Source organism: Equus asinus, chromosome 12 (genome assembly GCF_041296235.1).
Source record: "Equus asinus isolate D_3611 breed Donkey chromosome 12, EquAss-T2T_v2, whole genome shotgun sequence".
In the NCBI taxonomy this organism is placed as follows: domain Eukaryota; kingdom Metazoa; phylum Chordata; class Mammalia; order Perissodactyla; family Equidae; genus Equus; species Equus asinus.
In genome coordinates this window covers 78199673-78212049 of record NC_091801.1, presented here as the reverse complement: position 1 = coordinate 78212049, position 12377 = coordinate 78199673, and the positions used below count along the sequence as shown (strand labels likewise).

The window sequence follows — 12377 nt, the reverse complement described above, 5'->3', positions numbered from 1 at the left end:
TCAACAGCCAGCTTCTCACCCTGCTCCATTTCTCAACCCTCTCTATTGCTAAGGATGGCATAATTTTTCAGAAAGACGCCTGGCAGTAGGCTGACTGACACTGCTATCCTTACTTTCTCTAACCTCTAGATGCTGAATCCAAACGGCAGTACAGATAAGGCATAACTTAATCCTCTGTTGAAGTATCTCTCCTAATAAGCTGAATTTGGAGTGAGTCTCCAAACTTCTTATCTCTGCCAGGCTGCAGGATCTATTGACAATAAGAAGGATATTTTAACAGCTCAATGATGGAAAGAAAATGAACCTTCCTGCAACTCACCATGTGTACCTAATAAAGCCAATTATTGAATAATTTGGCAATAAGAATTGAAAGATCTAAAAAGTCCACTTCCTCCTTAGTTCTGTTTCTGAGATCAATATGGTAATAATCTCCCCTCAGCAAAGCATGACCCATTTCAGCAAGTGAACAAGTTAAAATCAAAGATATACAACTACATAAATACACAACTGTATATAAAACTATGTATGCTATTTTCAAATAAATACATATACTGTATATAGAAATATATGTATTTATTTTTCTGAATTGATATTCTACATACCCTTATATATATGCACATACACACAGATGTGTACCTATGCATGTGCATACACGGTGACAATTTCTGAAAACAATAAGATACATTCAAATTAAAATTTTTAACAATGATTTTCAAAAGATACAGTTTTTGAAGCACTGCTGTGTGACAAGGTCCGACAATGTTAAAACAATGTTGAAGCCTCATGTTAAAGAGTTATAAAGATTCCTGCAATCATTTTTCAGGCAATGTCTCAGACTGAGTAAAGGCAGGTCGACTCTTCTCCCTCACTCCCTCTCTCTTCCTTGCAGGAACACGCACCCAGAATTCCTCCCCATCCTGCAATCTACTGTGGTCTCAGGGTTCTGTGACTGCGTGTGCTGTTATTCCTTTTCCCTCTTCTAAATGCGATCTTAGACGGAGCGTTCCTGTGGAGACCCCTCCCACACAGGCCGGTGAGTTACACTCTCCACGAGCTCCTCCCGCACTTGGGCCACTCTTCCCTCAGGGCAGTAACACAGCAGAAAACGCTTTATTTCTTCGGGTCTTTTTCATGCCTGTGTACATCTTGAGAGCAGAGTACCATCTTCATCCCCCTCCCCTCCTCTAACCAGCTCGGCATAGTGTCTCATGTAACAGTATTTAACAAATTCATTTATTCTGCCAACACCTGAAGCCCACTATGTGCTAGGAAATCAGCAACGAGCAGGAGGCACAAGACACGCCCTCTTGGACTTTAAATGTTAATGTTAAATATATTAACAACCACTGACAAATGATGTCAAATGATAAATAGATGTCGCATATAGAATATTTAAATGACTTAAAATGTTGAGAAAAATTAATGAGAAACACAAAAGAAACAATATAGGAGAAAATTTGTTTTACATATATCGAAAGGTTCAAGGTCAAAATGCCAAACAGAAGAGAAAAATCATGTCATCTAAACAGATTAGCTCAAACCATTCTCTTCTGGAAAAAGAGAAAAAAAATAAAACAAAAGAATCAGCTTGCTTTTCTTTCATCAGAGATGCTTTTGCAAATAACTATTTGTGTGCAGTACAACTCATGTTTGATCAGGTCTGACAACAGTATTTCTGCAAATCAATTTCTGTCACAATTAAGCATGCCAATTTATAATGAATATACACCGTATAAGAATGGGTTTTGATACAAGAGGCAAACATCACCTGTTATTATTCAAATTGTGTTCATATGCTAAAAACATCTGCGAGATAAAACACAAGACATACATACCTAACTATGCACAGATTACACATAAACAACTATTAATATTCCTCTCTAATGGCTCTGAGAAAGTCACTCGATTGTATGGGAGTGACCTGGATTTGAATGTGTTTTTGCACTCACCTGCCACACATCCCCAGGCAAGTCATTTAACCTCTCTGAGCCCTGAGGCTCGGTCTTCTCCCTCAGAAAATGGAGACAACATCTGCCCTTGACCACAAGCAAGCCCCAAATTTCTGGAGGAGTCTAAACTTCCCCAACCTTCGCCCACGAACAGGAGCTCAGACAAGGGCCGAGAGCAAACGGGACTTCTCGTAGACAAAATGAGGCCACCACCATTTACTCTTCATCCATCTAAAATGTTCAGTGAGCATTTTCTACATGCCAAGTACTGTTCTGACTGTTTGGTATCAGCAGTGAACAATGCAAAGACCCTGTCGTCACAGAGCTGACATCCTGTGGAAGGGATGACGTCTTTAGAGAGAAAAATAAAGGATTGTAAATGGCACTGGAGCGGGACTTGGGCTCATCAACCAGAGTCTCACTGCCCTCTTCATTTGCTTTGCTTCTCAGGCCGTGAGGCTGACATGCTGATGAGGAGCTCAGCACTGCCTCTTCACTGTGGGTACCGCCCCCTGGAATGCTAAGCGGGAAGCAAAAGGGAGCGCAGGCCTCCGCTTTCTCAAGCCTGCTGCTCTGCACTCTGCACCCAGGCCGAGGGCCGCTTCACTGCTTAGCACAGGTCAAACGGCTGGCCGCAGCAGCTACAGCCTTTGGAGTAATAAAAGGATCCTTGCCTGGGGTATCTTTATAAACCAAATTTTGGGGGCCTAGACAAATGAAAAAAAAAAAAAAGAACCAGAGATGCTAATCAATTCTGCATAGCTCATAGAGCTATTAAGAGTCTCACGTGAAAGGACAAGTGAAAATCTTTGGTAAAAGCACAGTAAAGTGATTTGGAAATGCTGCCATCATCACCATCATCACCATTTTCTTTACCTTCATTGTTTAGTCCTCTGTGCGCTTGATTACATCATTGAGAAATAGCTGATATTCTAGGAATTAACTTCACCCAAATAAGAGGAAGCTACCATATGAAATCTTACACAAAAAAATAATTTCCTGCAATAAGCAATGCAAGAGTTTAGAAGAGAACATGGTATTGACAAGTGAGTGAGTAACCAAACAGAAAGTGAATCCCTATCCTCTTCCTCCCTGAGAGGCAGCCATCAGGTCATCTGACATGATGACAGGTGTGAGCCGTCCTTCTCACTCACCCCACAGACTTCCCTATCCGGAAACCTCTGCTCTTCTGCCGGAAACGCCCTTCTCCACTGTGTAGACAGCTGGCAAACTCTTGCTTAGCCTTCATAAAAAAAAAAAGGACCAACATAAAAAGCGCCATCTCTAGTTTTCCTTGTCCCATCCAGGCTAACTCACAGTTTTTTCATCAGCAGCCCGCGGCACTCATTCATCCAGCATCACTGTTACAGGGCTGGGCACACGGCAAAGAGCAGACAGCGTGCTGTCTACAAGGAGGGTATGTTCTAGGAGGGAGAGACAGATGATAAACGGGTCGTATGCCAGGCAGCAGAGGAGTGCAAGGAAGAAAACTGACCTGAGTAAGGAGGACAGTTGAGACGGGAAGAGGGCATATTTTATGCACAGCATTTATCACACTGTATACAGTTCCACTGCACACACTCTTAGCAGACTGTAGTTTCTTAAGTCAGAGACTATTTCTTCCTCCTCTTCCCCGCCCCCGCCCCCCAGCAGTCAGCACAGCACTTGACAAACACAAACCATAAAACAATCCTCATCATCAGAACAGCAGCTAACGTTAACTGAAGGCTGCTACCTACCAGGTAATGAACGCTTTACATAGTGAGCATATTTAACCTTCACGACAACCCCTGGAGGTAATATTTTTACTGGAGTCCACATTTCACCTCAACTGAGGTAATTTAGGTGGTGAGGGGTTAAACTACTTGCCCCGGGCATGCAGCTGGCAAGCAGGAGTGATGAGCTAGATTTAAATCTAAGCAGTCTGACTCCAGAGGCCTCATTCTTAATCACTGTCCAATACTAGCTTCCAAAGTACTGAACGTTCAAAGTCATCTCACATCAAAACAAATTGGAATTGTACACCTATGCTCCACAATATATCTAAAAATGCCCCACATGGCCTAGAAACAGAGTGGTAACAGCCCCGGACAGGGAGTAAGAAGGAACAGGTCAAGACTGGCATCACACTCCGCCGTCGGGATGCGGAGAGGAAGCTCAGCTCTGCAGACACAGCAGCCAGCAGGGAGCCGGGCGAGCGGCCGGACCAGGCACTGGACACGACGCCTGCACAGCACGGTGCGGTTATAAAGGAAAAGTACAAAATCACGTAAATTCAAAGTATGAATGTGATTCACGTACTTTATACTATTTAGTTCCAAAGACTAATTAGCTTCAGAGACTCTAAAGTGCAGAAAACGCCCTCCGCTTTCTCCCACAGCCGCCATGACGTTTCACCACACCGCAGTCTGACAGCAATTACAAGCCAGTGTGGGCAGCTGCAAACCACAACAAATGCACTAATGGCAGCTGAATGTGTTTACTTGCCACAATCCATCATGCTTTGGGTTCCGTGCTGTACAACAATGCAACTATAATAATTACTGGTTTGAGAAGAAGATGTTTTCAGACAGGTCTGACCATTGTGCCCCATGTTTGAGGTGAAAGAAAAAGAGTCCATAAAATATAATCAGCAACTTTCAAACATGAGCCAGGTGCAAAGAGGATTTCATTAGTAAATACAACATTTTCAGTAGAAAACACCCATCACTTTTGACCTTTCTTTTTAACGGGAATGGAGTAGAGAGAGGGAGAGAGACAAAGTGAGGGAGGAAAGAGACGGTCTAGAAACACCATGGGAGAAGAAAAAAGGATCTCATGCCCAGGAAGAAGCACGGGAAGAGGAATAAAGCAACACCCGTTATGGAATACAAAGAATTCTTTTCTAGATGTTCTGATGGGAAGAACTTTATGAAAAAGAAAGGAATAAATATTGGCTGGGTACCCACCACGTGCCAGGCACTAGTCAGACTCTTGACAAGTATTTCATTTACGCCCGACCTTCACACACACTCCCAACAGCTCCACTAGCCAGGCGGTGCTCTGCCACCACAGACGAGCACAGCGCTGCAGAGGCCAGTTAACTTGCCCACGTCCTCGTAGCTACCACCGGCCCAGAGCCCATTAGACACCTACTCTGCCACATCCCCTGTCCAAACAATGAAATCAGAATCTCAAATAGAAACCTTGTCCCAGGCTCCAACACCACTTCCCAGCCCCATCCCAACACACACACACACCCCCCCACAAAAACTTAGACAAAGAAACAGGGATGGGGAAAAAAGATAGCCCATAGGTACATTTAGGACTGTGGAGGTATAAAGACAACTGGGCGTATAATTGATAGAGAATTATCTTCCAGAAACCAATCTGGTAACCAAGAGCTCAGTCCTACGTTCCCTCTTCTCTGGTACTAAGCCTTATAAATCTAACCATTTCCTATTTCCCAGGTCAGCACCGTGAAATGCTTTATAATTCTATTGCAGGCTTTATCAGATGCAAATCCAAACACTATGTATATCGTTGATAATCATTTTTCTCCCTGCCCTACGGACAACTTTAGCCACTGTAAATTCATCAGCCCAACCAGCAACTCTGAACTTACACACTAATGTAACACTCAGTGACACTGTAACAACTTTTTTTTAACTTTGCAAAACCATAAGGAGACCAGACAAAAGTGCTTCTCCAAGAGCTTCTCCAAGTTCCAAAAAAGCATTAATTCTAACAGCGTGACTATTACTGTTTTGATCGTTTTGCTGGCGTCCGAGAAAGCTGTCTGCCCGTCCACAGTATCAAGGAACAACAAACTACATCTGAAGGGCAACCACAGGACAGACTGGGAAATGGAAAAGCAACACCCAGTTTTCTAGTGTAGAAGTCCATCATGCTCCCATCACCAAATACTCACAGAAGGGGACAGGCTGCGAGCCCACAAAGAAATGCTTTCTGCTCAGTATCTCCCTAAACAACCATGGCCTACACAGAGACAACCCAGGTTATCCTAACAGAGCTGACCTCAAAATACAATTTAGAAGGTCCCATCTGAGGATATTCACACACAGCACTGGCAGAGAGTTTAAAACAACTCATCTATAAACCAACTGACAATGTGGGTTGTCAGTGGTGACGAACTCTGACGTGTTATTCAACTTCTGGGAGACTGCCCTAAAGAAACTATCTGAACGGCCAGCACAGACCTATGTGCAAGAGCTTGTCCTCTGCAGCATTCCCTGAGAAACATCTACTGAGCGCCTACAGTGTTCCAGGCTCAGTGGATACACAGCCCTGTGAAGGGGAGACACAGGCGAGGAGATCACGATGCAGGGTGACACAGGCTGTGACAGAAGTATGCAGACTGCAATAAGAGATGTGAAAAGGACAGAAGAGGGCACCCAATCCAGAAGTGAGAGTGGGTGGCAAATTGGTTTCCTCTAGGTGGTGATATATGAGCTGAATCTCTAAGAATACAAATGAGTTAAGTATATAAGAGGCAGAAGGGCATTTGTGTTTAAAACAAACAAAAGCAAAAAACAAAACAGCACACAGAAGGCCTTACAGAAAAGAGCACGTGGCTTTCATGAATCAGACAAGAAATTCAGTATGACTGTAACCTCACGATCAAAGAGGGGAGCGATCGAAATGAGACTGGCCAGCTGAGTAGAGCAGCGAACACCATCCTGAGAAGTTAAGGTGTTATCTTGAGGATATGACGTACCAGTGGAAGATTTTAAACGAGGAATGACTTGACTGGATTTGCATATTTAAAAACATTTGCATTTCACACTGCTTCCTTTCAAAATGAAAATCTTGAAAGAGAGGAGAAGAATTGATTTTCAGATGCTAAACCAACCTGCATTGCAGGGACAAGTCCTATGTGATCAGAGCGTATAATCCTTCTTATAGTTGCTGGATTTGGTTTGCCGGCATTTTGTTGAGGATTTCGTGTCGATATTCATCAGAGATACTGGTCTGTAGTTTTCTTGCGATGGCTTTGTCTGATTTTGGAATAAAAGTAATACTGGTCGCTCACAATAAGTTGAGAAGCATTCCTTCCTCTTCTATTTTTTGGAAGAGTTTGTCAAGAATTAGCATTAATTACTTTTTAAATGTTTGGTAGGATTCAGCAGTGAAGTCATCTGGACTTGGGCTTTGCTTAGTGGGTAATGTTTTACCAATTCAATCTCTACAATTCTGTTCAGATCTTCTATTTCTTCTTGAGTCAGTTTTGGTAGTTTGTGTCTTTCTAGGAATCTGTCCACTTTAACTAAACGATCTAATTTATGGTCTACAATTGTTCAAAGTATTACCTTATAATCCTCTCCATTTCTGTAAAGTCAGTAGTAATAAACCTTTTCCATTCCTGATTTTAGTCATTTGAGTTTTCTCTTTCCTTTTAGTCACTGTAGCTAAAGTTTTGTTAATTTTGTTGGTCTTTTCAAAGAACCAACTTTTGGTTTGTTGATTTTCTCTATTCTTTTTCTTTTCCTCTCTTTTTCATTAATTTCCATTATAATCTGTATTATTCCCTTCATTATCCTTGTTTTAGATTTAATTTGCTCTCCTTTTCCCAGTGTCTTGAGATAGAAGGTTAGGTAACACATTTAAGATTTATCTTCATTTTTAATATAGGTATTTAGGGCTACAAGTTTACTTTTAAGTATCACTTTAGCTGCATCCTATAAGTTTCGGTATGCTGCGTCTTCATTTCCATTCATCTCAAAATATTAATTTCCCTTGTGATTTCTTATTTGGCTCATTGGTTATCTAGGAGTCTGTTAATTTCCACATATTTGTGAATTCCTCAAATTTCTTTCTGTTATTGATATCTAATCTCATTTTATTGTGGTCAGAGAATATCCTTTACATGATTTCAATCCTTTAAAATTCACTGAGGCTTGTTTTACGGACTGGCATATGGTCTATCCTCGAGAATGTTCCATGTGCACTTGAGAAAAATGTAGCTTCTGCTGTTTTTACGGGAGCATGTTCCATAGATGTCTGCTAAGTCTAGTCAGCTTATAGTCTTGTTCACGTCTTCTACTTCCTTATTACCTTCTACCTAGTTGTTGTATCCAATATTGAAAATGGGACTTAAATCTCCAACTATTATTGTTAAGCAGTTCATAATTATTTAACGACATTGCATTAGTTTCCTATGGCCACTGTAACAAATTACCACAAACTTAGTGGCTTAAAACAACAACAGAAACATATTACCTTCTAGCTGTGGAGCTGAGAAGTCTAAAATGGGCATGGAAGGCAGCATTTCCTCTAAACGCTCCAAGGGAGAACCATTTTCCTTGTCCTTCCCATCTTCTAGAGGCTGCCAGCATTCCACAACTTGTGGTCACATCATTCAATCTCTGCTTCTGTTGTCACATTGCCTTCTGTCTGACTCGGACTCCTCCTCCACATCACTCTTATAACAACCAGTATGATTATACTGGGCCCACCCAGATGAACCAGGATACTCTTTCTAAATATCTTTAACTTAATCATATCTGCAAAGTCCCTTTTGACATATCAGGTAGTAGTCACAAGTTCTTGATATCAGTAGATAGACATATTTGGGGGCCATTGTTCAGCCCACCATATTCATTGAAATGAATTGCTAAATCCAGCCCTAGTTTGTTGCACATCACTGAGCTCCTCAGGTCAATATAAGCCAAGCACTTGTTAGCCTTCCTTTTGAATACATAAACTTGTGCTATTTGGGCATTATCTGTTTAATTACTACATCAGTCATTTTTTCCTTTCTCTATGTTTTCTTCACATTTGACAGAATTATTCCAAGTGATCATGTTGAATACGTAGGACTGAAGCAAAAATCTATAAATAGGATACATCTTTTATAGCGTAGCAAGAAAGAACACACATTTTGAGTCAAAACCGTGATTGGTTTCAATCTCGCCATGTTATATATTAGTAAAGCCTAAAGTTTAACCTTTCTCAGGCTCAGTTTCATTATCTATAAAATGGGGGCATTAACATCTATCTGTAAAAGGTTGCTGCCAAGATTAAATGGATGGGAGGACCATAACTAAGGAGGAGCTCAGTAAATACTATGGCTGTTATCGTCTACAAATGGATAAAAAGTGGGAGGGTAGAGGGAAGTAAGGAGAAGTTGTCAAAGCAGTTGATTAACTGACTGGTCATCCTGACATGTGATACAAAATAACCTTTGACAAATACCCTGTCAGGTGTTCTGAACGTTATCCAGATAAAGACTTCAGTGCAGTGTGGGGTGCAAGAGAGATCAGCTCCATAGGGCCCCTGTATCCTAATCCACTGCGATTTAACAGAAGGAGTATGGACTTGGGACTCACTGACAAAGCCCAAAGCGTTCAGTGACAAGCCAGCCACGTGACCCTGAGCCAGTCCCAACTTCAAGGAAAGCCTGTTTTCTCATCTGTAAAATGGAATTTATGTCATTCATCTCAGAGAGCTGTACTGAGAATTGAGAAAAATATAGCCTGTAAATCTCTTGGCACAGTCTCTGACACTTAGCAAGAACTTAACAACTAATAGCTCATTATTATTAATAACTGTGTGACACCAATATGTTATTTAATCTCTAGGACCCCTGATGTATAATTTGAGATAATATCCTAACACATAAAAATCTCTAAAACTAGGCTGAAGATATACCAGGTTCTGGATAAACATCAGTTTTCTGCTTCTTTCCCCAATCCCTCCATGGTAGATAGAACAATGACTCCCCAAAGATGATCATATTCTAATCTCCAGAACCTGAGAATGTTAAGGAGAATTAAAGGTTACAGAGAGAACTAAGGTTACTAATCAGCTAACCTTAAAATGGGGGACATTATCCTGGATCCAGATGAGCTCAATGTAACTATAAAGAACCTTACAAATGGACGAGAAAAGCAGAAGACAGAGAGCCACAGAGACGGCGGTGTGAAAAGGATTCAGCCCAATGTTGCTGGCTTTGAAGATGGTGAAATGGGGCCAAGAGCCCAGGAATGTGGAAGCCTCTAGAAGCTGGAAAAGTTAAGGAACAACAGATCTAGATCCCCTAGAGTTTCCGGAAAGGAACACAGCAGCGGCAACACCTTGACTTGAACCCACCAGTGAGAACCATTTTAAACTTCTGACCTTCAGACTGTAGGATAGTAAGCCACTGAATGTATGACAATTTGTTACAGCAGCCACAGAAAACTAATACACTCTTCCTTCCAGTTTTTCAGTTTTATTGTCATAAGTCTCAAAGAACATCTGAATCTGCAAAAGAAAAAGGAAATTGTTTTTGTTTTCTCTACACAGATAGATGCATCTAATCTTTTATTTTTTGGGGGGCGGGGGAGTGGTGAGGAAGATTGGCCATAAGCTAACATCTGTTGCCAATCTTCCTCTTTTTGCTTGAGGAAGATTGTCTCTGAGCTCACATCTGTGCCAATTTTCCTCTATTTTGTATGTGGGGTGCTGCCACAGCATGGCTTGAAGAGCGCTGCATAGGTCCACACCCAGGATCTGAATCCATGAACCTGGGGCCGCTGAAGTGGAGCGCACAAACTTAACCACTACCCCACTGGGCCGGCCCCAAGATGCACCTAATCTTAAAATGAAATCTCTTAAGAAAATCACTTCTTACTGAACTATATTGAATGAGTGATCTTAACAGTGCTGGATTGCTGGCCTTTGCCATAAAGAACTTACAAGATATTAAACAATATAAACTGATTCATTAGAATTTTGGACCCACAGCATTAAATAAGTAATTAAGATATAACACATAGCACAGAAGTACCTAATGTTATAAGAAGCAGTCAATCCAAGTGAGTTTATCACTAAAAACTAAGCAGGGCACAGTGCACATTTCCCTTGGGCATCTGGCTAGCTTCAAGCATGCCGTATGTTAAGTTGCAAGGCAAAGTTTATGGGCTAAATGCTATTCTGAAGATTGTGATTTTGTTTAATCAGAAGAAATAATGTTTCCTTTATGTACCTGTGCTTAACAATGGAGACCAATATTATCTCTTCAAATAAGGAACTCAAATCAAGGTACTTAGAAAAGTTTCCTATTGATATTTTTCAAACAGAAGGCAAAGTTACACTGGAAAAGGGTTTTTTAAAGGTTACTCAAGCAAGAAGTGATAACTTTAAAATGAAATGAAATGAATTATGAGATGGTGAACCATGAACGGACACTTCACTGATCCCTCATGTGGTCTGTAGGCAAAGGAACTGGGAAACCAAACATCAGTTACATACTCTAACCTCTGGGGGACACCAAGCATCCTGCGGTCCCCTCCAAAAAAACCATGACATCATCACCAGTGAGAAAGAACGAGCCTCTAATGGACTCCTCTGGGACACCAAATAGGGACAGAGTACAGTCACGTGCTGCATTATGGTGTTTCGCTCAACGACAGACAGCATATACGATGGGAGTCCCATAAGAATAGTACCATAGAGCCTAGGTGTGTGGTAGGCTGTACCATCTAGGTTTGTGTAAGTACACTCTACAAAGTTCGCACAACAACAAAATCGCCTAACGACGCCTTTCTCAGAACACATCCCCGTCGTTAAGTGACACACGACAATACTGCAGGTAGTGCCTCCAGTGGCAGTAGGCAAGAAGCTAAGAAGCTGTCCTCTGAAAAGGGACCTTTTCCCAGCTTTTCTCCTGGAACTCTCCTTTTCTGGGCCACTTTCACCATGTGGCTGTTGCAATAAGAAAGCCCCATAACCAAACAACCCAACAATTGGGAAACGATGTCTGCAAATCATACATCTGATAAGGGGTTAATATTCAAAATATATAAAGAACTCATGCAACTCAACAAACAACAAAGAACCCAATTAAAAACTGGGCAAAAGATCTGAACAGACATTTTTCCAAAGAACATACACAGATGGCCAAAAAGCACATGAAAAGATGCTCAACATCACTAATTATGAGGGAAATGCACATCAAAACTACAATGAGATATCACTTCACGCCCATCAGAATGGCTATAATTAACAAGACAGGAAATAAGGCTTGGAAAGGATGTGGAGAGAAGGGAACCCTCATACACTGCTGATGGGAGTGCAAACTGGTGCAGCCACTATGGAAAATAGTATGGAGATTCCTCAAAAAATAAAGAGTAGAACTACCATATGATCCAGCTATTCCACTGCTGGGTATTTATCCAAAAAACATGAATGCATAAAGATATCTGCACCCCTGTACTGATTGCAGCATTATTCAAAATAGCCAAGACTTGGAGGAAACCTAGGTGCCCATCAGGGGATGAACGGATAAAGCAGATGTGGTATATAAACAAAAGGAATACTACTCAGCCATCAACCACAAAAAAGATGAAATCTTGCCACTTGCAGGAACACTGATGGACCTTGAGGGTATTTTGCTAAGTGAAGTAAGTCAGACAGAGAAGCTAAATACCTTATGACTTCACTCAT

At 41.4% G+C, this 12377-nt stretch overlaps 1 protein-coding gene across 4 annotated transcripts in view; it reads right to left on the bottom strand.

Moving 5' to 3' along the window:
• The window catches only part of KHDRBS3 (KH RNA binding domain containing, signal transduction associated 3), a 189067-nt gene that overhangs the window by 160050 nt on the left and 16640 nt on the right, over positions 1–12377 (bottom strand). The gene's annotated exons all lie outside the window — the stretch shown is intronic.